Here is a 25720-nt window from a genome sequence, read left to right on the forward strand (position 1 = left end):
CCCTCTCGTAGTTGTGGTAATTGCTTGTGGCTTGACTGTTTGGAGCATAAATGGAAGGTCCCAGATTTTTTTAGGGTAATATTTCATCCCTTCTATATGTTCTTGAGGTTGTTTGGTATTCATACAACTTGTTGGATGTTGAACTCGTGGGAGAAAAACTCGAGTTGTATTAAAACTTATGTTGATCTTATGGGCTGCCTTAGAACTTGTTATCGCTGTGATATGAAGGTACTTTTCTTGTATATGGATAGTAGACGATGTTTTTGTTGTGTTGTTATTGATATGTCTCTTGAACTTGGAAGGAGGAAGTGCATAAGGTACCGTATACGAAACGTATATTGGGCTATCTTGGTGCATATTCTTAGGTATGAGGATTTGAATTCAAAGGGGTTAAAAGAAGTTGTAGTTGTTGTTGTCTTTGTTGATGAAGTTGTGGTTGTTAAAGAATCGGGGAAATGCTATCCGTTTTATTTTAGAATCGATTTATTGTTTGATATGCACGATATACTAGCGTCATCTTAGTTCATATACATATTCCCTTGTTATAGGATTGGCGTAAGCATTACGACGAGTTCGTTGTGAGTTCATATTGACGACTTAAGGTATGTTAAGGCCATCCCTTCTTTCTTTTTGGCATAAATTACATAAACGAGCGAACGATGAGCATACATGACTCCAATGAATTCTAGTTCTCAGCGGTACTTGACATGACAGTTGTCTTTGATTCTCAAGTGTTGGTTCATTCTAATTATTTTATTGAGTCTCAGATGATGATTTAGTTTGTATATGGTTGCTCTTGATATTCTAATCGTGCATAACGTTATTACATCATTTCACCGAGTTCCGGATCGGGTATGTATTCGTGCACAGTTTCATTGCATTGTTCACCGAGACCCTCACTAGAGGGCCGGGTACGGTATATATATGATTACTTCACTGAGTCCCTCACTAGAGGGCCGGATACGGTATATATTTATATTTCACCGAGTCCCTTACTAAAGGGTCGGGTATGGTATATATTTACATTTCTAGTCATTGCCTTTGGGGCTACCTACATGCTTATTCTCCGCCTTCGGGGCTATTATATCTGCTGTGGTTTCTCATACTTTCATTATGGCTTATATCTCATTCTTTATGATTACTTGTTGTCTTACATACTCGGTACATTGTTCGTACTAACGTCCCTTTGCTCGGGGGCGCCGTGTTCATGCCATACACGGCATTGTTTTGCGTGTAAAAGTATTCAGCTAGGATGGTTGGCTATCAGGATTGGCAAACTCCATTTTCCTCCGAGTGCCGAGTCATTATAGTTATCACATGTGTGTATGGATACGTCGGGCCCTGTCCCGACTCATATGGATTCGGTGTGTTTACTCTTAGAGACTTTGCGACCGGTGTCCGTGGTTAGTATGTTGAGATGTCATGTGTTGAGTAAAGCAACCATATAGGCCGATATATCAGTTTGACTTACTCGGTTTTTGATTAATTGAGTATCGTTTGCAAATTTCTATGGTTTGACGGAAAGTACTTTATTATATTTTCGATTGTTTTTATATGTCCAATCTCATTATGTGAATGCCAGAGGGTTCGCTCAGCTCTAAGTAAAAGTTGGGTGCCCATCATGCCCTATTGGAATTGGGGTGTGACAACGTGAAGATATGTAAGGCTAACCCTCTCTTTCAAAAGGCATGATTCCTATATCGTGTTCTCATACATGCTATCCCTATCACCCTTACTCCTAAAATGCTAGAAGTCCCTCATTCTCACCATTCTTATGATGGCTCTATGTTTAGTGATACCCAAATCCTAAAGTCTAGATGTTCTCATGATATGATTGGGCTTATTTTATGTTATACTTCCTCAAGGTGAGACACGAAAGTGATGATAATTATGATGATGGTTTCAATTTTAGAAAGGCCAAAGCTTGAAATTCTTAATGTTCTCATGATGTCATTGAGCTTATCTTATGATTAATGATTGTATTCTTTGTTGTTGATCCCATCCTATGATAGTTGTTCTTCCAAGGTGGGATATTGCGATGATGATGATGATTCCATAATAGAAATCGGAGGGTTACCGACTTTACGTCACTCTGTTGAAGGAGCAACATCTTATTTAGGCTCTCATGCATGCTATTGACACTATTATAAATATATATCGATCAGGCCGTACATTCCTAGGCACTATTATAAATATATATGGATCGGGTCATACGTTCCTCGGCACTATTATAAATATCTATGGATTGGGTCGTATGTTCCTCGGCACTATTGTAAATATATACACATGGATCGGGTTGTACGTTGCACAGCAATATGCTATATATATGTATGGTCGATATTTTGAAAAGATAAGTTAAGCATGCATGATATCCGCCTTAAGAGGCAATCAGGTATACCGGTTATCTCTTTATCCCCTGCTTCTTATATCTTCATTATGTGGTTGTTCATGTTTTACATACTCAGTACATTATTTGTACTGACGTCCTTTTGCTTGTGGACGCTGCGTTCATGCCCGCAGGTAGACAGGGATATGGATCGGACCCTTAGGAGCTTCATCAACGGATATTCAGGAGCACTCCACTACTTCGGAGTTGCAGTCTATTGGTATATTTCTTTTGTGTATATATTTGGGCATGGCGGGGTCCTGTCCCGTCCTTATGATTTCCAGTACTCCAGATAGAGGCTCGTAGACATGTGTGGATAGTCAGAAGTTTCATGACCTCCCTAGTGTATATCTTGTATATCATTTTTGTAGCCTTGTGGGCTTGTGCATGTATATACGAGGCGAAGTTGATGATTATTATGTGAACAGGGTTTCATTTTGACAATTTGTGTCCTCTCAGTTTATGTAATTACGAGATAGACATGTGGTCCACCGAGATAAGCTTAGAAGAAATATGCTAGGTGGTGCTCGATAGGCTAGTACCGGGTACCCGTCATGGCCCTCCGGTTAGGTCGTAACATTTTTCTAAAGTGGTTTTTCAAGTGAATGACACAAGTTACCCAAGCAGACAAGCTGGGGGTGGGCTCTCTAAGGCTGTGGGATGACCGCATGCCCACTCGACCTTAGAGACCTCCAAAGAATATAGCAAAAGGTTTTTAGTGAAGGTATGACCGCAGTTCATCCCCCGTCGTCACCCTTCGAAAAATAAAATAAATGCCAGAAATGCCGAAGTATGCATGCATGAATGACAATTATATTTTGCGAAAATTTAAACACATAAATAATTTATATCACTTAAAAAATTTATATCATGCAAACACACAAATTATTGGAACTCTTATGGTTAGAACCTTAAATTATCCCCAGCAGAGTCACCATGGTAGCAGTTCGATATTTTTTCCGATTCGTATTTGCACTTGCCTCATTTTAAAAGGAAAGTGTCCCGGAGAAGTACGGTTGTCAATCATACCAGGAAAAAGGAAAAATATATCTCTACGTGATGGTGCTCTAAAGGGATATTATTTAGAGTCGTCACTTAATTTTTAGAAAATTAGGAAAACCAATTCGAAAAAGATTCATTTAAAACGGCTAAATTTTAAAAGAAACATAATCTAACCAAAGTACGGATAAGGGTTCTGGTGATCCCCTGGAGAAAATGTAAGGCACCCCGGTATTAAATATTCGTAGAATACGGTTGACCTACGGGTTCTAATAGTATGCTGTTGTAGATATGAATTGTTTATAGTGAAAAAATTGTTTTGGCTTATATTTCCGCAACAAAGAGTTTAGTCATTCATAAAATATATCATATTTCAAGAAACGAAAGTGGTAAAGTTTTGCCCAAAATTGGGCGTTTAGGTTTCGGACTGGAACACCTAGGTTAACTCCTGAAGGCCTTTAACCTAGGTAGAACACCACATAAGCCCACCCTTTTAGTTTTGAGTTTTTATAAAATCATTTTTTGGCATACTATTATTATCCATATTTTAACCATATTTTATATTTTTTAGTCCTTTTAGTCCAATATCAGTCCAGGGTCATTTTAAGTCCATTTGTCCAAATTGTCCATAGGTACGGTCCCAATTTGTCTCAATGTCCATAAATTGCCAAGGCCTTTTTATCAAAAAAAAAAAAAAAACTTTTAAGTTTGAGAAAAATGTCCATTTTTTCCCACAAATGCATTTCTGTCTCAAAATCAATTTTCAACACGCTAAGTATTATCAAAACAAATTAGTTTTGTTACTTGGAAATGATTTTTAGCAACTCTAAATTTGCGACAATTATTAAGGGGTTCCAATAAACGCATTTCATCCAATAAGTAATATAAAGAGAGGGAGTTGGGCCTACCAAGCCCAACAGAAATAAAATGCAATTAAAATTGTGTCTGCTCCAATATATTTTGCTCCGATGCTAAGCTCGTCTATGGTTGAGGTTGACTCGATCTAAATGGAGTTGGTGGGCCTCGTTGGACCCACCAACGAATGGGATTTTTACAAAATAGAGAGGTATGACATATATTAGTACTATGACATAAATTTAATTACACAGCCACAAATATGAATTACAAAGCAATTGGGCCAGGCCCATAATATTAACTAAAAGCAGAAGGGTCACTTTATGCAAATGGACATAAATTAAAAGGATCCCAGCTGAACTCAACGTCTAGGCCCAAAACTGGCCCAATTTCTCAAGCGAACACATGTGCTTGTATTTTTCTTAAGTGTTGGAACATCAATATACCAATATACTAGGTGATATACGCATATGTAGAGAGTAAAGCCCCCTAAAGGGGCATACCCTCTACATATATTTGCTATAGATCGAGTATTTCTCAAGTTTTTCCTCGGATTATTCAAGAAATCTACCCGAAATGACATTAACTTTCCGCAGAATACCCGAACCCAAACGGGATACAAGCAAATGAATAGAACAAGTCTTAGACAGTAATTCAATAGCACACAAGTGATCGAAAGTCCGTAGTTTAGGCTAACAAATAAGCATCTTAAACACAGTGTATTGTATAGATTTTGAGTTAAACAAATACTTAAGGTCCAAGATTAAAACAGTATAGAATAGGGTCGGTTTTCAATCAACAAGAGTCTTCAACTTTCCAGTCTTAAGGGAGTAGAAATGCGGGTTAAGCAACTACAGTACATGGGCACAATTTCGTCCAAAACTTAGTCAACTCGAGGAAAACTAGGGACAAAATAAGCACACGAGGTTTCATGTTTTCAAACTACAATTTCAACCGTTTCTCAAGATTTAAACTCACATAGCTTCTCATTGTTAACTTAAAGTGAATCATTTTACAAGCTAAGGCGAGTTTTTAGCAAGTATCAAGTAGGAAGAGACCACAAAAACCAGCAGTTATGGCTAATAATACAACTAAAAAGGAAAGCAGTAGATCATCATGGTTTAGCAGGTTTTCCTAATCAAATGGTCATGTCAAAATCAAACAAGGTCCAAGAGATGCTCAATATCACAAAGGGTTCAAAACCAATTAGCCATATCATGCAAAGCGGAGAGTGATCGGTTTAAGCAATAACGGGAAAGGCAACTTCATATTTTCAAGGAAGAAGGCTCACAATCTTATCCTTTCAAAGTGTCTCTAGCAATCAGTTTTTAGCCTGAACAACAAATCCTAAACTTTGCAGTTATCATTTTTAAGTGTTTAGCTTTCCAAGTAAGTTTTCAGCCTCTAAATGTGATAAAACAGTCAAGTATAGTGAGGAAAATCAATATATAGTCGAAGTAACACGTGCACACACGAGTTCCTTCTTCTCTTTTTCCAAGTCAATTCAAATTTTCAAAGTCTCTTTGCGATGTCTTTTAACTTATCAAAAGTACTACGACTTTATGCAAAGATTTCAAATAAATGCAAGTTGTAACTTCACACAATGCCTGATTTCTACAAATAATGCCTAGTTTGATCCAAAGAAAAGCAGGTTTTATGCCAAATTTGTAATCCAACGAGATAACAAACAGATTGCGTTTTTCACGGTTTCACGGAGAAAGAGGCTTTTAATTCTCATTTTTTATCCAAACAACTTATTAACTAACTCAGTGAACAGACAAACAAATTATGATCCAATATTTCTAGTCTACAACTTATTCTGAGTTGCAAAGCAACAACACATAGAGGCAGTTATGACAAAGAACAAACTCTTATTCAATTTTAAAAAATTCAGGTTCAAGAAACAAACAGGTTGCAAGTTACAAGATAGCACTCAATCATAATTTGTCATTCCAAGGTCAAAACAAGTTCATCCTTATAGCTTCTAATCCTAAAAAGCCATGACAGTCTCAGTTTTCCTGTTTTAGGATCAAACAAGTCCATATTTGCCTTTTCAATCCTTAAGAGTTAACTTGTACAAATGATAGATCCAATTTCCAGAGATGAGTCCAAAAATGTGTCAAACTAAGAAGTGGGGCACACCACAATATTTAAAAGCCAATTTTATTGTAAATGGACCAAAGTAGTCCCATGGAATAACTAAATGAAATTAGCTTAATCTGAAGCAAATTACAAGGCAAGTTTTGATTTCATTCTTGTTCTTTAAACCTCACGACCAATCAAATTTTCACAAGAATTGCTGGTTTTAGAAAAAAAAATTAATAAGAACTCATGATTCTATTTTGATGTCGAGAAAACATCTTGAACTAGGCACACCCTAAGTCACAACAAAGGCCAAGCATGCAGGTTCATTTTTTCAGTACTTTTCAGTCTCACAAGCCTTACTCAACAAATGAAGATTTTAGTTTTTCAAAAGAGTTCAAAACAATATCAATTTATAGACACAGACAAGCAAACAAGATAGAATTAAGCATTTCAGACTCACCAGCCTATCACAAGTTATAAAGCCACAGTTATCAAGTAATTTTGACACATAAAAGAATTTTTCTCTAACTTTGAAATTTCACGTTCATGGAAACAAGCAAGTAGCAAGTCACAATATAGTATACAACCATAGTTTTAACACTTTTAAGGTCCAAACAAACTCATTTTTTGTCTTTTAGTCCTATTATTAACAGCTTTTTGACTTCAAATCCTTTCAAATTGTATGCCAAAGTATTTATTGGACTACTCAATCAAATCAGCAAGTTGTGATACTTATTTAATCCTATCTTCTAAAACAATAAGGATACTTAACAACTTTCAGAATTCCAATCCATATTTTCCAGATATAACTTAAAACCATTTCTACCGTAACTGTAAACAGACTAACAATATTTCAAGTTATCCAAACACTTAGTTAATATTTAAACCACATCTTATTAGTTTAGATAGTAAAAGGCACAGGGTGGGATCAACAGTCCAAAACAAACTCAAAATATCCAAGTTTTCACAAGAAACAACATCGAGTTGACAAATGACTTCTTACCTTATTTTAGAGGGAAAATATCACTCAAACGATTAAACTTCACATATCAAACAAGTGTATTAATTTAAAATGAATCAAATAATACACAATGATCACATTTAACTAGACTAAAACCAAAAGCGGCCAAACACCTACAATTACTAATTCAGATTTTCAAAAACTAGACTCATTTCAACTAATATAACACCATCTCAATGAAACAACTCAAATGTCCATGATATAGTACTTGGACTATCTTTACACCCGTATCTTTAAAGAGCACTTATCAAATTTGTAACATAAGTACGTTGAGTTACAGTTAAGTAAAACCACTTTGAAATATAAGCAAGCATTATCAAGTATATTTAATGAGTGAAGGGTGTATACAAGATATACCGAAAGGTTTTGTAAGGAAATGAGTAAAAGAAATAGAATAGTACGACTTTGGAGAAACGATGGGTAAAGTTTCGTGTGAAAATTTTGGTCCAACATGAGGGACAAATATCTCTTAGCATATGAAGTGTTCTGAAGTGAAACAAAAGCCTAAAATGAAGTTCGTCGAGTCTAGTTTTCAACGCAACAAGCTTGCTCACCGATAGGACATCGGAGTAGAGAATTATGGACGTTACAAGTTCAGGTGACGGAAGCAGAAACGCATGCTACGATGCTTGCTACGGTAACCCTCTTGCTACATTGCTACAGTAAAATGCTACAGTGAACCCGACCCGAATTTGACCCTATATAAAGGGTAATAACCCCTTTTTTTCATCAGATTTTGCTAGAAATTTCCATAAAATTGAAGAGAGAGAGAGAGGGAATCACAAAGTAAGTAATTTTCAAGTGACGGAGTATTAATCGAAGCTCGGATAAACGCATGGATGTGATTCTAGTATGGTTTTGCGGTGGATTCAAGGTGGATATTGACGATATCGCTGTTTTAACAAAAATAAGGTATGAATATCTCCTTATTAATATTATTTTTGGTTAGTTACGAAGATAGAGTGATGAAATGGTTGTATAATAAAGTTGTTGGTTGAGAAAGTGGACAAACATCGTGTGGGATGTTTTATGGAATATTTTGGTATTGATGAGGATGTTGTTGATGTTGGTGTTGTTGTAGTTGTTGTTTTGTTGGTATTGTGATTTCGGGCTAGGCATATAAACAGGGGAGGTCTTTGCCGAATTTCGGCGATTATAAATGGATTTATGTGAAGGACTAAGACAAGCATATAACGATGAGTCTAACGATTGTGTGAATCCTCTTAAATGTAGACTTGCGAGCTCGGACGAACAAGAGTAGATAATTGGAGGCTGAACAGGTATGTTAAGGTTTTCCCTTTCTTTCATTTTGGCATGATCCTATGATACGAGCGAACAACGAGTAATCGAGTCTCCATATTACTTTACTCTTAGAAGTATTAGGAGCATCTCAGTTATTGATGATCCTGTACCCCTCTATTATGATTATTCCTTCTGTTCACGGGTCCCATATATTGTATCATGATAAGGTTAGTTTATGTTTATGCATTGCATTCATTTGCATACATGCATATTGACCCATGACCCGCAGGCGTTTTATACGCGTATATTATGTATATTATATATATATGTATGGGGTATGGGAAAAGGGCTAGGCTCTATAGACGCATTACCCACGATCAGGTGGTGCGCGGTGATGATGATTATGATGCCCGAAGGGGCCTATATGATGATTATGATGCCGAAGGGCCTATATGGGATAGGGATCGGCCGAACGTTCCTCGGCACTATGACCTATGCATTGCATATCATACGCCCTCGAGGCATTTTTTTTAGTAAGCGAGAGATATATGAATGTAATTCGGATAGTAAGACATACAAATGCATTCATACGGCCCATGTTCGGATAGTCGGACATACGGATGCGTTCGGTCGATCGGTTTAGTTTATGATTCTCGGACTTTCTTCATAACTCCTATGTGTATGTTACTCTTAACGCACTTACATACTCGGTACATTTTCCCGACCCCCTTTCTTCGGGGTGCGTTTCATGCCGCGGTACGGACACTCGGTTTGGTGATCCTTCGGTCTAGGACTTGGCTCAGTCGCTTGGAGAGCTCTATTGTTCCCAGCTTGAGTCATTTTGGTATAGGTCCTTTGACATAGGCTTTGTTATACTCTTAGAGGTTTGTAGACATATGTGGGTTGTGTATATACGGTTTGGTCAGCCATATCGATGTAGTTCGTCTTGGATGTCCCCGTGTATAGTGGCAGCCTTGTCGGCTTGCATATTTGTTATGTTTTGGTTAGCTGTGGCTCCTCAGGAGACAGGTTCATTCTGATATAAGGCATTATGATTCTACAGCATGCTTTACAGATTTTCACATGGTCCTTAGCATCAGTCTGATTATATCTAACAGGTTCGTATACGGGTGTCCAACTCGGGCACTAGTCATGGCCCACAGATTTGGGTCGTGACATATACCCCCCACCCTTTACTTCTTTTTCTCATTTTTTATGAACTTAACAAGTTATGAAATTCACTTAACACTAACTTATTCAAATTTTAACTTATTTTCCTACAACTTTAGATACTAAAACAGAATCTAGTACAACAAAGTAAGAAAAAATAGTTTACAAGATTTATATATTAAGTAAGCAAGAAACGGTAAAAATACTCAAAATTTAAAGTAATGTAGAGCTTAAAAAAAGGGGTTACCTTTTGTAGAGACAACCTAACGACCAAAAGGAGATTGAAATTCACTTCAAGTATGCAAAACCCTTCTTTGTCTTCCCAAAACCTCTTTTTTTATATTTTTCTTCTTCTTCTTATATATATGTTTATACATTGAGTGAATATTCTTGTATCTCTATCATATTTTTGTAAAACTATTTTTTTACATATATACCTCAATAGTGTATATTTTGTATCTCTCTTATATTTTCAGTTTTTTCTCTCCAGATTTCTAAAAAAAGGTCCCCATTCCAACTTCTAAACTTGCTATTTATAGAATTCTCTAGTTTAGGGAATCCTAGGATGTAAAAAGGACACCTCACCCTCAAATTCCCCCCAAAAATCCTAAAAATAGTACTATCCTCAGAAAAATTCGAAAAATCCCCACAAGACAACAAAATCCAATTAATTTTGTGCCCTAAAATCTAAAAAAATAAAAAAATAAAATCTAAAAAATCACAGATAGTACATCACAGCTATATCCTAACGGTAACAATGTACTAAATAGTACAATTGGATAAAATCCCCAATTTGTGTACTATAATCAAGGAAAATACCTAGGAAGTTTCCCCTAGGTTTTTGTTTCAGTGTAATAGGGTGCACAAGCGCCCATGGCAACCCTATTACAACAAAAACCCGAGTAACGTTCCTAAATGAATCGATTAAGTATATAAAAAAATGAAAATCAAAGGAAAATAAACATGTAGACCATGAAAGTACATGGTCGAGGTCAAAACCTTTCAAGAAATTAGCGAAAATCATCCCAAAATCGCCACGAATTGAAAGCACCAGATAAACCCTAGAGAAATCGCCCAAATCGCCTGAGAAGAGAAAGGGTGGTCGGGCAAAGGAAATGAAAGAGTGGGGGTGGAATTTTTATTTTAATAAACTTCCACTCCTTTATTTTTATAAACCCCCCCCCCCCCCTTAGTTTTTAAAAGGTTTAATTTAACCCTCCTGCCAATTTAAATCAAATAATGACTAAGTATTATAAATACACATATAACTAAATAAAAATAATTATTTAGGCTAATTAAACTTTAAAACTCGTAAATTTCAAATATTAGCTTTAAAACAAGCCTAATATTGATAGTTCCGGAGAACGTTTAAAAATGCGAAAATGCAGTCAAAATGAGCCGTAATTCATATGTCGTCTTAATTAACGATTTTCCCGAGTTAGACGGAGCGGGATACATATTTTTTCAAACATTATTTGTGAAAGTAAATAACTCGTAATTTTCCTGTGATTGTTAAATTTTACGAAATAATGATTAAATGTCAGTTTTTGTAATTTTTTCGGAATTTTTGATTTTTTAAGAGTGTATCCTTACTCCGTTTTGGACTTGGAAATTTTGAAAATTAAAATACGCATCTTATGAGGTGAAAATTAGGTGTCAACACGTGCTACCGGATGATTTGGATGCAACAAAATCAACGGTGGAGGAGCTTGAACAAGTTATTTTGTTCGTCCATCTCCCGGATAGGAAGGTAAACCTGGGCACGGGGTAAACCCCGGAGCTCAGGAATGAATTAATCAAATTTCTTCAAGCTAATGCCGATTGTTTTGCATGGTCCCACCTAGATATGACAGGTATTCCACCAGAGGTGACCACTCATCGGCTAAGCCTTGATCAGAAGTTCACCCCGGTAAAACAGAAGCGGAGACCAATGGCCGAGGTCAAACACAAATTTGTCAAGGAAGAGGTAACGAAGTTGTTAAAAATAGGATCCATCCAGGAGGTTAAATACCCGTATTGGCTAGCTAACATGGTAGTTTTACCTAAAAAAGGTAATAAATTTAGAATGTGTGTGTACTATAAAGATTTGAACAAAGCATGCCTGAAGGATTCCTTTCCTTTGCCTAACATCGATCGCATGATTGATGCGACGGCTGGTCATGCAATACTAAGCTTTCTTGACGCTTACTCCGGGTACAACCAAATTCGGATGAACCCGGAAGATCAAGAAAAGACTTCTTTCATAACTAGGTATGGAACTTACTGTTATAATGTAATGCCATTTGGATTAAAAAATGCCAGTGCTACTTACCAACGCCTAGTTAACAAGATGTTCGAAGAACAAATAGGTAAAACAATAGAAGTTTATATTGATGATATGCTAGTTAAGTCCCTAGAAACAGAGGACCATTTGAAGCACTTGCAAGAAACTTTCAATATACTACGCAAATATAATATGAAGCTGAACCCGGAGAAATGTGCCTTCGGAGTAGGTTCGGGTAAATTCCTGGGCTTCATGGTGTCGAATCGAGGGATCGAAATTAACCCGGATAAGATTAAGGCCATCGAGGACATCAGGGTGGTCGAGGATGTGAAAGGCGTGCAGAGGTTGACCGGAAGGATTGTGGCCCTGAGCAGGTTCATCTCTCGGTCCTCGGATAAAAGCCACCGATTTTTCTCTTTGCTCAAAAAGAAAAATGACTTCGTATGGACACCAGAGTGTCAGCGAGCCCTGGAAGAATTGAAACGGTACCTGTCGAGCCCACCTCTACTGCACACTCCGAAGGCAGACGAGCATCTGTACCTATATTTGGCGGTATCCGAAGTCGCGGTAAGTGGAGTACTGGTCTGAGAAGAAGAAGGTACGCAATTTTTGATTTATTATGTTAGTAGAACTTTGGGGGATGCGGAGAAACGTTATCCCCACCTAGAAAAGTTGGCCTTAGCTTTATTGAGTGCATCTAGAAAATTAAAGCCTTATTTTCAATGTCATCCTATATGCGTAGTAACGACATATCCATTAAAAAATGTTATGCATAAACCGGAACTGTCTGGTAGGTTAGCGAAATGGGCAGTCGAAATCAGCGGGTATGACATCAAATATAAATTCGAAACGGCTATAAAGTCTCAGATCTTGGCAGACTTCGTCTCAGATTTCACCCTCTCAATGGTACCTGAGGTAGAGAAAGAACTTCTGTTAACCTCGGGTAAAACCTCGGGAATCTGGACCTTGCACACGGACAGAGTATCAAACGTGAAAGGGTCCGGACTTGGGATTGTACTTAAGGCTCCTGCGGGTGACATCATCCGGCAGTCCATAAGAACTTTAAATTTAACTAATAATGAAGCTGAGTATGAGGCTGTGATTGCAGGTTTGGAACTGTCCAGGAGTTTGGGGGCTGAGATCATCGAGGCAAAAGTGACTCACTCTTATTCGTGAATCAAGTAAACAGGGTCTTTGATGTAAAAAATGATAGGATGCAGAAATACTTAGAGAAATTCAGGTGGTTTTCCACCGATTCAAAGAATGGACCATGCAGCATGTGTCGAGGGAACAAAATACCGAAGCTGATGCATTGGCCAACTTGGGCTCTTCAGTAGGAACGGAAGAATTTAACTCAGGTACGGTGGTCCAATTGATGAACTCTGTTGTTGAGAGCCGAAGTCAACATGACGAGTTTAACTTGGGACTGGCGGAATAAATAAATCGATTATCTGGTAGATGAAAAGTTACCAGCAGATACTAAGGAATCACGAACTCTTAAGACCAAGGCAGCAAGGTATAGCATGGTCGAAGGAAAATTACACCGACGTTCATTTTACGGCCCTTTAGCCAGATGTCTGGGGCCCGATGAGACGGACTACGCAATGCACGAGGTCCATAAAGGAACATGTGGTAACCACTCCGGAGCTAAGCTATTGGTTAGAAAGCTGATTTAAGTCAATTACCATTGGTATCATATGGAAGAAGACACAAAGAATTTTATTTGGAAATGTGATCAGTGTCAAAGGAACGCCGCAATGACCCATCAACCGGGGAAATTGCTTCATCCGGTGTTATCCCTGTGGCCATTTATTAAGTGAGGAATGGACATAGTTGGCCCTTTACCTTGGGCACCATAAGGCTCGTTTTGTTTTGTTTATGACTGACTATTTTTCTAAATAGATTGAAGCACAGGCCTTTGAAAAAGTACGAGAAAAGGAGGTCATCAACTTTATATGGGACAACACCATTTGTCGGTTCGACATCCCAACCGAGATCACATGTGAAAATGGCCAACAATTCATAGGCAACAAAGTCAATAATTTCCTTGAAGGCTTGAAAATCAAGAAGATAATGTCCACTCCGTATCATCCGAGTGCGAACGGATAAGCAGAATCAACAAACAAGACTATTATTCAAAACTTAAGGAAACGGTTGGATGAATCCAAAGGCAGGTGGAAAGAAATCTTAGCAGAAGTACTCTGGGCTTACAGAACAACTTCGAAGTCAAGTACCGATGAGATGCCATATTCCCTAGTGTATGGCGCAGAGGCTCTAATTCCAGTTAAAGTGGGAGAACCGAGCTTAAGGTTCTAATACGCCACGGAGAAATCAAACGAGGCTATGGCAGTGAAGCTCGACTTAACGGAGGAACTATGCAAAATGGCTATGGTCCATCTGGCAACACAGAAGCAACGAATATGCAAATACTACAATCAAATAACGAACCTGCGGCATTTCCAAATCGGGGTCTTGGTCCTTCAAAAGGTCACATTACACACAAAGAACCCTTACGAGGGGAAGCTTGGTCGGAACTAGGAAGGGTCGTACAGGGTAATCGGAATAACTGGCAAAGGCTCGTATTAACTCGAGTCAGAAGACGGTCAGCAGCTGCCAAGTAATTGGAATATAGCACACTTAAAGAGATATTATTGTTAAGGTACGATCCTTGCACCCTTCGTGAATTTTTTTGAACCTATCCATTTTGATCTTTGTAGGAGCGAGCCAGAACGAAGTTAAGAAGATTAGAGTTAGGCCTGAAAACACGTGTTGCACTCTTTTTCCCTTAGCTCGATTTTGTCCCGAAGTGGGTTGTCCGCCAAGGTTTTTAATGAGGCAACAACATAGAGCGTGTTACTTTAATGGTGAAGACCAGCTAAGTGCTAGGACTGGGGACTACCCAATATCAACGATAGTGTTTCTCTTCTCATACTTCGAACAAAAACACTAAGAGACTATCACATAGCCCAACGAGGCTGAATCGATTGTATCTTTGTAACTTCTGAAATTTCTGCCTTTGGGATTTATTGTAAGGGCCAAATGACCGAATGAGTCGCGCCTGGCTAGTCTATTTGCTACAGCAAAAACGAATCGAATGCCCCTCGGCAATTGTACCATACAAGTTTGTGAAATGAAAAGCACTTCGGTTTAAACTTTGCATATATTAACATAAATTACTATTGCGCGAATATTCACTTCGCATTCATAAGTCTTTTTTACCTCTAATTTCACGAGCAGCCCTGAACTAGGGACTGTCGTCAATAATCGACGAACAAAATAAAGGCTTGGCTTTAAAAATTCTAAGTGAATTGAGCCCGACTCGTACACGAAGGCGTTAAAAGTTTCAAATAAACTAATCCTGAAGATAAAGACTCAAAATACTAAGTCTAAAAGGTTGGAAATATCAACCCGAATGTCCGAACTAATTTGGAGACGTTCGAATTCACAAGCATAAAATAAGTCCTATATACATAGTCACCAACAGATAAAGTGTCGGTGTACAAGCTAGCTTATTTTTCAAGATTAGTTCACTTAAAACAACGAACTCATATAAAGATTATCCGAGGTCGAGCCTAACTTGAATTCGGACGATATATAGGTTCGATTCTATTTCTTTCAAGTAGACATTAAATAATCATTATTTAAGTGTCAAAAAATGAAAAGATTGACTTGAAAAAACACCGGTGAAACGAACACCTTCATAATATATAAGGTCGGATACCGACCTTAGCAAAATTACAAAGACAAAAGCAAAATACATTTATGGCTCAAGGGCCTATCTATTCCAATTCGGAGGAATCTAACTCCTCGGAAACAGCAGGCTCATCTTTCGAACTTTCTCCCAGGAGTGCTTTCTGTGTCCGAGCCTCAGTTTCCTTAGCCTAAGCGATCTTCGCATCTATATCCTTGATACCTCGTTGGACCTCTTGGAGAGTAAGCATGCGGGTCTTCCACTTCATGTGTTCGGCCCGCAGAGCAGAAAGGTCATTAGCAGCTTTAACTTGAGCCTGGACTCGATCCCGCTCAGACAAGGCTTCTTTGCAGTTGGCCCATCAACTTGACATTCTGCTGGGATAGCTCATTCAGATCTCGGGTGGCAATCTCGAGGCGATCGGTGGGTTCTCCAGATTTGTGGGCTTTCGGCCTTCTCCTGGCCCGCCCCTCGGCATCTTTCTCTGATTCGCGCTTAGTAACGAGGTTGGCAATCTCGGCTTTGACAACATCGAGCTCTTGCCTCAAATTGGTGATGGCAGCTGCCTTCTCCTCAAATATCTCACTAGAAATTTCGGCTTCCAGTGCAAGCCTTTGTTTATCCACCATGGGGACGGTATATTTCTCAACCATTTCCTCCAGATCGTTCTCAACTCGGAGGTTCTCCTCCTTGGTAGCATCAAGTTCAGCCTTAAAAGCCGAGGAATCACCAACTTACAGCTTGTTGTTTTTTTCTTTTTTTGAGAGAATCTTGAACTTCTCAGTCTCTCGACCTTGGACATCCAGCTGGCCCTGTACATCTTCAATATGGATCCGCACCTCAATATTTTCTTTCATGCACCGAAGGAAGCCTCGTCTTTGCAGCACCACAGACTACAAAGAAAGAAGGAAAAGGTCAAGTCAAACACAGGGACGGGTTTCATGACTTCTCATCAAAAGCATATTATTTTGCATTAGTCATCATTATATCATCAATATAGTGCATTGGAACCCAATGTCTTACCCATATGAAGGTGTTTTTGGGCCGTAATGCGATGGGACTTGAACCCAGCATCTTATATTATCATCATAGTGCACCAGAATTTTAACCCGGTATCTTACCCTTTTGGTGTAGTAGAACTCGAATTCATTGTCTTACCCTCAACCAATGACATAATAAGCCAAAGTGCTGAGACTTACTCTCGAGCCATTAAAAATATTACCACTTCGTGTTCCTTTGTTTTGACAGAGGACTGATAAAATTTGGACAAAACATTACTTCAAAAGAACTTTTATTTTATTTAGGAAATAAGTGGCAACATGATTAAGACAGTAATACTTGGTATAAAATTGTTGAAAGCATAAGTGTATTCATTCTTACCAACATTATGCATTGTCACTTGTAAATTTAAATGCATTCGAGTACTTGATTAGTTCATATCTACTGTTCAATACCATTTTAACTCTTAAAAGCAGCAAAGCAAATTTTTAGAAAATTGTTGACACAGCTTTCATTTAAGCAGTTTAGGGGTTGTAAAAGATTTTTACCTCTGATGGTCAACTTGCACTTCAAAATCCATGAGAACTTAGCACTTAGTTTAGAAGAGACACAATAGAGGCACTAGCCTTCTTATAGGTGCTAAAATGGTGAAACATGGTTAGAATGCTTTGACAATATCCATATATCAATAATGATGATGATGGTGACAAAATAAACACAAACTGCCCCTAGCTAATGGTGATAGTAAAAACGGTTAAGTCACACCTTAATTACCGTTTTTTTATCATAAAATAAATTAGCTTCTGATTCATTATTTTCCTCATCTTAGGTAGGAAAAAATATGTAGTTTAATCTTTAAAAAGAAAGCAAAGGGTCTTAAGCCTAATATCTTATTCTAGTTCTAGCAAAAATAATACTAGACAATATCTCCAAGTTAAAACTATTTCTTCCTTATATAGGAAGTACATAATATTTTAATAGAGAACACAAAGGTTATTCCGTCAGAAAACGCTAAGTATAATTGTAATCACGGTTTAAAAATCGACACATCATTACAATCGTAAGAGCAGGCCTTTTACCATTTTGTTGTAAAAGGTGGTCTTACGTTTAGCCTTGGTATGGCGTTAACGTGGAACAATCTATAGCTTTAAGCTTTCAAGTTAGTGGCCCATATAGTTTATAGAAGCAGATCACATAATTAAGTATTTAAACCAAATTTACTTCAACAGAATTATTTACCTGACGTGACGAAAGATTACTTACCCATCTCGCTCAAATAGGTAGAGTCTCGTGCTGATTATAAAATAAAAGCATTGTAATAAAATAAAATAGAAAATGGAGACAGAGAGAAACAAAAAGTACTAAGTTTTCTTTCCATCTTGATGTGTTTTTCTCATCTATTACATAGGGCTATTTATAAGCCTTTACACAGTGTAGTTGCTTGGGGGAAGATGTGTGCTACAGTGGAAACGGCCCCACATGGGCATCCACTTATTTATTCACAACAAAATCTTGATAATGATGGGATATTGAGAGAAGACAGATGAAGGTTAATAGAAGTTTCTGTAACGACCCGTTGGTCGTTTTGGGCTTTTACCCTTTCTTTTCCAGAATTACTCCTTCCGTAGCTTCTTTTTGGTGTTTATGACTTGTGGGGGTGGATGACACGGTTCCCAGGGCAATCGGGCGAGTTCCGGAGGTTATCAAAGAAATGAAAAGGGTTGACCAAAGTCAACATCAGGGATATTTTCGTGACTTTCGAAGTTTCGTCGACTCCACTAGGTCCGGAACGTCATTTATGACTTAGTTGAGCTTTTGGTTCGGGTCCCTAGGCGTTCGGTTGTGTTATGAGTCATTAGTTGAAATTATGGTATTTTGATGTTTTGGAGTTGACCTCCGGGTTAAGATGATCTTTTTTAGGAATTCCGAGTGCAGGAGCAAGTTCATAGCGTCGTAATCTTACAAAGATGAAGATTTTATGTGTGTTAGATATATAGTATTTGTAATTATAGATATTTTATTGTATGATAGAATGACATGTTATGTTAATGTAGTTGACCGATATCTTTTTTTAGACGATATTCTTAGTGTATGATCCTTTTTCTCAATTTAGCTACTCTGTCATGATCAAACTCTTGCAAGTGACACTGATATTCCCCTTGAAAATGCAGTATATTTGTCATGTGAAAAAATATACAGCGGCAAATACAGTTCACATCAGCTATTGTTTGACGATGTGTTATATTTAATGTCATCGAAAACATAATCCCACTAAAAATTATCATTAGATAAGGGAATGTAACATAAGCTAAGAACGAGGTTATAAAAAGATATTATGTGAGATACAACAACATAATATATTTGCCTTTCATTTACTAAAATATCTATAGTTACAAACAATTAATATATAATTAGTTTAACTAAATTCACATTATTTGCATGTTCGATAAATATTGTATCCAACTATTACGTCCGCGTAATAAAATCCATTATCATCTTTTAGACAATTGCATTTATTTTAATGAGAAATTTATCCTTCTTATATAAATTATTTATTGATTCAGGCGATGCACACGTGCAACGCACGTACGCTAAGACTAGTTTTAATAAAATTGTCCACAAAGAGATAGGTACTCGGAGAAGTTATTTGTGGCTAACTATTTAGCTGGTGTTTTAGGATTCTTCAAATAGTATATGCAGAATCTTTGAACAATTGAGAAGTGCACAAAGCCTTATACATGGCCAAATTACGCGTAACATTTAATTTCTTGAAAGTGTTGGAATATGCATGCTTTACACGCAGAAGCAGTTCAATAAACAACTTACATATAATTCAGACAACTAGCAATTTTGAGATACTGAAAACATAAATAGAAATACTTCTTCAAGTGTGAGCAAAGGTTATCAAGAAGATGAAGATCGTCTAAAAAGTTGGCCCTCCAGGTTACGTAGTCTTCTGTTGTGCTTACTTTTTAATAATTTCGGTGTAATCCTCGTGTGGGCAAGAATTTCTCTCTAGGATAATGTATTCTCAATGATGGAATAAGACCCTATTTATAGCCACAAATGGCACTACAAGAAATTTGGCTTTTGACGACCACTCCTTAATGAAGGGACCTGAATCCGGTCGTTATAAATATATCTACAGCGACCAAATTATATTCTAGTCGTTAAAATCATATTCTACTCATCAATAGCGAGGGGAGACGATCCCATCTTCAAAAGGCATCATATCCAGTCGTTAAAACTAGATTAAAAAAAGAAAAAAACGCCAACTTTTTCCCTTAAATTTTCCCAACCCACGTCTGACTCTCTTACCCCCTGTTTGGATGGTGGTTTCCTGTGGTTCATTAATGTATGGTTTTGTATGAAACTATGTTTGTTTATTGTTTAAAATTATGTGGTATGGTGTTGTAAATCCGTGATTAAATCCCATGGTTATATAATAATCAAAAAGTCAATTTTATATAACGATTTGGTGGTTTTTTCATACTACGTATTTTATTTCCCTATTTTACCCCACCGTCCACCCTTCATCCCACCCCACCCCCAGCTCGACCACTCACACTCACTCCCGCCCCTTACCCCTACCGTCCACCCCACCCCAACCCTACCCCGCACCCATGCACCCCACCCACCCCTACCCTACCACTCACCCCCACTTATACCAGCGTCTCGCGCACCACCCACCCCTCCACCACCTCACCCACTACCTCTCACCACCATCCAACCCCACAATCACTCACCCCCTTCCTTTCATCCCATAACCACCCACCCCATCACCACAACCACCCACTACCTACTTATTTTTTAAAGTTCCTATTTTGTTTTATTAATATATATAAAATAATTTATAATTAAGAGTTAAGAGTCTTTTATTAAACTTACGAGTTATTATACGATGCATGTCGATCAAACCAAACAATACAAATGTTATTAAACCACAACAAAGCGATACATTATCCAACATTATGTTATTAATACAATGACAATACAATACAACACCATTCTGTGCCATACCATATTGTACATTAATGAGCCGCGGGGAACGACCATCCAAACAGAGGGTTAGAATAAAACATAAATACCCTAAACACAAACAAAACTGACCCACGGACGCAAATCACCATCGCCCAAGATGCCATCTCTATCTCTAACTTCTGCCTTTCTTTAGAAAATTTGGGTCTTTTGTTTGATTTGCAAAGATGACATGAGGTTTGATGAAATACTTGTTGTCTCTCTTCTAATTTATCACTTGCGTTCTCGGGCTGTCGTCTGCATCCAACATCACTGTCTTCCCCAGATACCTTCTCAAAATTTCCATTGAGTATTAAAGATACTAACTCATTTTCTTTTTTCATTCCTATGTGTTTTAATTCAGTTTATTGTTTCAGAGGGGAATAATAAGACTACCAAAGGTAAGCGCTTCAATCTCTAGTTTTGCAATGAGGGTTTCTATTACGGTAGCTTTTTACTTTCAAAATTTCAATTTCTTATTTAGTATAGCTGTTTATTTTATTTGATCTCTACTAAGCATTGGTATTATGAATGAATTGCTATTTACAAATTGATATGTATAAACCCTTATTAAAATGATTGATATATGTAAACAATTAGGCCATTCATATTGAGATTGACAAGTCCTTGATTTTTGTACCTTTATCTTTAGGTTTTCTGTGGGAATATTGGGGCTTTTTTAGAAAAATAAGTTATGAAAGGGCACACATAACTTGTTTGATGAAATGCATGTGTTGTGACAATTAGACAAATTTTGAATTATTAGGAATTGAGTGTTAAGGATTGTGCTGGACGGTTATGAGGGAATCACATGAGTATATGAACATCACGGATTTTTCTAGTTTCGAGGTCCTTATAATAACTAGTGGGCTAAGTATTTATAAGAATTGATGTAAGAAAAAAAAAACCATCCTATTTACTTCTCAGTCAATCATTTTCTGTTTAATGTAATGATGCTCAAAGGAGTGTAAAATTCCTTTTTGAAGAGTGACTATATATTGAATATGCTGAAGCAGAGGAGGCTAGAAAACAAAGTTAGCTTGTAACTGTGCGAATCGTCACCTTTCATAAGTAGAGAAAAATGAGGATGAAAGATAGAGAATGTAAAATAATTCAAGTGCCGTTGGAGGGGGAGAAAGACAGGGAAGAAGAAACATGTTTTCTTATATAGTGAAGAGTTGAGAAATAGACTTCATCGCTAATCGTAGATTTTAAACAAGCTAAATTTTAGAAGATGTATACGGAATTTTCACTAGTCACTTGTACATGATTATAGTAAACACAAAGTTAATCTCAGTTAAGTCAACATAGTTTGTACAGGGACCAAATATTGAGTGAAGTGTAAAAGCCAATTATAAGAAGAAAAGCATAGTATAGACTTATGATCGAATTAACTACGCTTCAAAGCCGAACTAGTCGGGGTTAGTTATATAAATCATAGTGCATATATTATGTATTAACTACTGACTGAACTATACACAGTGACTAGTTAATCATGGTACTACAGTGAGTCAGTGACTATCATCACGAGTTTAGAATAAAAAGTCATGTCCCTAGTTTCTTTTTTATTTAGCATTTGTTGGTTTCTCCACTAGTTTAGATTTGTAACATCTCTACATTATATTAGAGTTGTCATAGTCTAAACCCTTGAGAAGCCCTTTCAGCAGCATGAATATGATGTCTGACAATAATACTCATATTTTTTTCTTATATCAATTTATATTCAGGGTGTTCAGCACTGAGTTCTCCAAATACATTTTAGCAATTCCTTTGTCCTTTTTCATTTTTGTTCTTGGTTAGGTTATTTATAGAAATATGAGCTTATATTTGATGATTCTTTTAGTTATGAGGAGGAGGAGGATTTGAATGTGTTTTTCTCAGTGGATGGATGGGATAAATGCCTATATTGCTTTATAATGTTATTGTTATGTTGATGTTATATTAATGCCACTTTGGAAAGGTCTACCTTCATTTTGACTTTATTACTTTGCTAAACATCTTCAGTAGCTTGAACATTTATGTTCTCCATTTTCAGTTTTATCAAAATCCATAAGTTTTTTATTCATGTAAAAAGTTCAACAAAAGAGTTGCTTTACTCATGCTATCAGAAATGCCATTTAGAAGCATGTCAGTATCAATATATTTGCGATTCCAAAACACTAGTCTGAGGATGGTTTTACATGTAACTAGATATGCTTATATTTTATATTAGGCAGAGAACTTTGACCTAGATCATTTTGTACTGAATACTTTCTTGGTAAATGCAAGGTTTGAGTAACTTGAGTTTGATATGGGTCTTTCATATATTTGCTGCTTGTACTTTGTTAAAAGTCTTACCATGGAACGTCATCTTCAAAGATTTTCCTGCTTTGCTGGTAGTGTCCTTTTATTGTTAGTGTTGTGATTTTATATGCTTAAGAACATGTGCACATTTGATACACATGCTGGTTAATAGTTTTTTGTTTTAAATGTATTAGTATATTTGAGGAAAATTATTTTAAAAATGTTTGGTGTAATTTTGAAACTAAAGTGGACATTTTGAAGATACTTTAATTTTTATCAGGGAAAAGGCTTATATACTTCAATACATTTGAGGAAACTATAGGGTGACACGTCCTAATCATTTATGAGGTCCTTAGCTTTAGATTATAATTTTAGAACTTTACTAACTTTGTAGCTACTGGCAGATGAATGGAAAAAAAGATTTTCAGAGTCATGTTTTGATAATCTACATTTGGGGAGTATTCATGACATGTTTCTTTTCCAACTACTCAAAAATGTATTGCTGATACTTTCAGCTTTCAATATCTAATCACTACCAAAATCTTTCTCTACTTTATATCCAGTAAACTTGTTGTCTCTTTCTTTATTTTATCCTTCTCCAGCTAGATGATGTATGTGTATGCAAATTTCACGTGCCAAGTGACTATGCTGGTTGTAAACCTGCCAGCGTATTTGCTATGATATAAACTTAGTAAATATTTCATATGTACACCTTTAATTTGATTGGTTAGTTTATGATGAAAAGATTGCATTGAGTACAAAATAAGAAAAGCACTAGTGAAGATTACATTCGTGACTTGTCAAATATGCATATTCTACTTTGAGCTGCAGAACTGGGATAAATTTAAGTCCTCAATTGGTGCATTTATGGCTCCTACAGGCTGGTATAGGTTAGAGTCCAAGCTGGTGTAAAGATCCTCGTTTTGTGCCAAATGTGAGTAAATTGATGTTTTTAGATAGATTTTTTTGGATTTTTTTGGTTGCACTGACAGGTTACAAGAAGTTGGACTTTTGCAAGTTATGTACTCTAGTTTTTGTCACACGGTGTTTCTTTCTTCCTTTCAAAGTCTTTTTCTAGTTTTGTGTTTGTTGTCATGTGATGATGCCATTGAAATCTGACTATATTTTTTCCTACTATGCCTTGCAATTGGTTAGTTTTGAGATCTTTTGAATTCTAATTGTAATGGGAACTTCAAAGATTGTGTAGACTATTGAATGAACTCTAAATTCGTTCTAAGGATTGATACATTTTCTATTATTTCCAATTGCCTGAATGAAATCAAGGGCTGAATGGAGACATCTCTTGAACTATTTGCTCATTTAATACTTCCTAGAAGGTTTAATTTTTTGGAGCGATTTGGTTATTGAAATCTATGATAATCCTGCTTCTAATTCTGAATTTCGCATGCCTAAATATCTTGTTTTATTCTTGCAGTGATACATTAACCGGTGCTACAAATGATTATTTCTGTTGTGTTCTTCCGCGAGATAGGTGTTGTCAAACATGTGCATAGAGCTGTATTTGTTGACTTTTGGAGTCTATTACTGTGGATGAAGTGAGAACTGTAAGATACATACAACTATTCCATCCTAAGCAATATATTTCTTGCAACTCTAGGGTTTGTTTAAAAGATCTTCTCAAATGTACATGTTACAATTCTATTTTTTCTTATCGTTAGGTGTTGACAAATATAATGCAGTACAATTTGGATGAGTACTTTTGTCTCTCAATGAAATGCTTTGATTATTTGTAATTAACTATTTGGCTAAAGATGATGTCTTGGCAGGGTGTATCCAGGCAATGCTTGAATTGCTAGAACTTAACTGGGCTCTAATGCATATAAAGGGCAAAACATGTGTTGCTCAAGTTTTCAGAATGACATTAGCAGCCAGTTTTTACTACATTTGGCAAGAGAGGAATCAAAGAATTTTTCTAAGTAGAGAAATTCTTAGCAAACAGATCAGATGTTCATGGTAGAGGTGTTTTGTCTCCTAGACAAGCCAGTATATTGGAAGAAATTAACATGTATCCTTATAATCTGTGTAGTCCTTTGAAATAGGGAGATAGCTTTTGTAACTAGGAGACTGTGAACTTGGGGCTGTTTGTCCAAGTTACCTGGTCATGCTTTGTAAATACGCTATGTACTTACCAAACAATACATGAAGAATTATGAATGAATAGATCATTTTGTATACTTTTCGGATGAGCGTGTTTGAATGCATTTGAAAGGATTATTACTTTTTTTTTTTTGTTTTTTTGTTATTAAGTTAGGAAACAATTAGAGAAGGCAAAATCTGATTGGCAAAAGTAGTTGTAATGACTGGATTTGTTGTTGTCGCCAGAGATATTTACAACCGGAATTTCAATTAGTGAAGGGAAAAGTTGGTCGGTAAAAGGAGGTATAACGACTGGATTTTCAGCTGTCGTTAAAAGTTTTTAACGACTGGATTTGAAATCCGGTCGTTAACTTTTAACGACAGAGCTTTTAGTGACCGGCGACGACCAACTTTTTTCCCGTCGCTATTGACTAATAGTGACCGGATTAAGGATTTTAACGACCAAATTTCCCTTCGCTAAAGGCGTATTATTTTTGATTCAATTCCTTAGTTTGAACTTTAACCAGGAATTTCTAAAGTAGAAATTGGGGTTTATCCAGACAAAAGTTTTTATGTTCCGTTGAGTCAAAAAGTATGATTAAATTAATGGGT

The 25720-nt window shown here is 36.8% G+C and overlaps 1 long non-coding RNA gene across 1 annotated transcript; it reads left to right on the top strand.

Moving 5' to 3' along the window:
* The first annotated feature begins 21006 nt into the window (after positions 1–21006).
* On the top strand, positions 21007–25254 carry LOC132042203 (uncharacterized). Its single transcript, XR_009411386.1, has 2 exons — positions 21007–24576; positions 24799–25254. It is a non-coding gene; the product is annotated as an uncharacterized LOC132042203 (long non-coding RNA).
* The last annotated feature ends 466 nt before the right edge of the window (positions 25255–25720 follow it).

The sequence above is a fragment of the Lycium ferocissimum genome, unplaced genomic scaffold (genome assembly GCF_029784015.1).
Source record: "Lycium ferocissimum isolate CSIRO_LF1 unplaced genomic scaffold, AGI_CSIRO_Lferr_CH_V1 ctg14052, whole genome shotgun sequence".
NCBI classification, from domain to species: Eukaryota; Viridiplantae; Streptophyta; class Magnoliopsida; order Solanales; family Solanaceae; genus Lycium; species Lycium ferocissimum.